Source organism: Crinia signifera, chromosome 3 (genome assembly GCF_055691185.1).
Source record: "Crinia signifera chromosome 3, ASM5569118v1, whole genome shotgun sequence".
Classification (NCBI taxonomy): Eukaryota; Metazoa; Chordata; class Amphibia; order Anura; family Myobatrachidae; genus Crinia; species Crinia signifera.
The window spans coordinates 108,553,466-108,555,405 of NC_139219.1; the positions used below are offsets into that span (position 1 = coordinate 108,553,466).

General features: G+C 47.0%; 1 pseudogene; it reads right to left on the bottom strand.

Annotated features, from left to right (window-relative positions):
- Positions 1-479: 479 nt before the first annotated feature.
- Positions 480-598, bottom strand: LOC146065388 (5S ribosomal RNA; annotated as a pseudogene).
- Positions 599-1,940: the final 1,342 nt, after the last annotated feature.

The following is a 1,940-nucleotide window of genomic DNA, read 5'->3' on the forward strand; positions in this document are numbered from 1 at the left end:
GAGTTCAATGGTAGAACTGAAAAAAATGGAGTCTGGAGGTGACTCAAAAGGGAACCCGACAAGGCTTTTTGGGGCACACTTATAAGTAATTAACAAAATATATAATGCAAATGTAATGATGTCTGTATATTAAAACGTAACTTTTACTGATACAGCGTTTAAAATAAAGGTATGGTCCCTCCACTTCAAGGGAAAAATCGAAAACAAAACCCAACCAATGATGGGTTTATAAATACGTGCAGCGAAAATTATTTCATATTTTACACCAACTGTTCATTTTGCAATACACAATATCGACATATAGAAAATTGTTAGTTGTGGATGGAAATGACAGTTGTGATAGCGCAGGACACACCTCCCCAGGTGTTCTGAGGATGTGAAAAATTGAGAGGAAATCAAGTATATAATGAGAAGATGGGGTAAAGGGGATAGTAATGAGGCTTAAACTCTCACCGCGCTCTGGCCTCTACTGATATAATTGATTACAGCACCGACTATTCCCTGTTAGTTCCCCAGACAGGTACTGGGCCGGCCCACCACTGTTTAGCTTCTGGGTTCGGATGGTGCCAGGCGCTTACAGTGGGGTATGGCTGTAAAGTAAAATAATTAAGAGAGTAGCGCTGGTGGGAGTGAGAGTAGAAGTGACAAAGAGTGGGAGAGAGAGAGGGGGATGAATGTACCCTCGGTCCAATGAAGGATAGTGTTCGAGGTGTCAGAAATTGGAAGGTCTGATCACCTGGTTCACCCCGGGGTTTGTTAACACACTGTTTATTGAGCAGAACAATTTCGGTTCGATCAATGATCGGATCACTGATTGGTTCCTGCAGGGGAGGTTCTGTTTAGGGGTATTAGTCACCCTGAGCCAGTCTCCACACCCTGTGATAGTCTCTTAGATTATGCAATAATGACCGCCAGGTTCACATAGAAATACTGTTATAAGATTAAATAACAGACGGTATACTAGTATCACAGGTTAGGCTGGTTTAGCTTTGAAATATCGCTGCAGGCGATATGGAGTCACATCAATTCCTTAATTATAAGTAAAGAAAAGAAAAATGACAGTTAAACATCCTGTTAAACATTTGAATTAGCAGTCAACCAAGTTAGGTCATGCAGGTTGAGTCTCTACTGGAACTGCATATACATGAACACCGCTTCAACCACCAAATTCACAGAAAAATGCTGTTGTGGGGTTGAATAGTAAACATTATGGTAATGTCACATGATAGAAAAGTTAAAGTCACATATATTGCCAACAAATTATCAAACAGCAATCTGCTTGAACAGCATATATATATCAACCGTTTTAACATGCATCTATTCAGCACAGAGACGGCGTGTAACGTGCCGGTATTAAAGGCTCATCAATATTGGTGACTGTATACACTGTAGGTGCACTGTGTTGCCAGTGCTGAGATTAGTAACTGATGTCTGGCGGGGGGAATGACCGCTCGCAATGCGGCTGGGTGTCTGGAATGGAGGCGCATATGCGATTGATCACCCTGGGGTGGGGGGATGGGGGGATGGCAAGGAATGTCTCCCTTTGCTGGGGGGGCTGGCAGGCTCGAGCCTGCTTTACCTTCCTGCTGCTAGGAGCGCAGCGGGTGCCGGAGCAGCGTGTCCTCCCTGCGAGTGAGGTGCAGCGGGTGCCGGAGCGGCGTGTCCGGGATGAGACAACGGAGAGGGAGTCCTCAGGGGGGTGTGTCCTGCGTCAGACACGTGTTTCGCTTGACGCTTGGTCACTGACGCGTGATGTGACACGCTGCTCCGGCACCCGCTGCGCTCCTAGCAGCAGGAAGGTAAAGCAGGCTCGAGCCTGCCAGCCCCCCCAGCAAAGGGAGACATTCCTTGCCATCCCCCCATCCCCCCACCCCAGGGTGATCAATCGCATATGCGCCTCCATTCCAGACACCCAGCCGCATTGCGAGCGGTCATTCCCC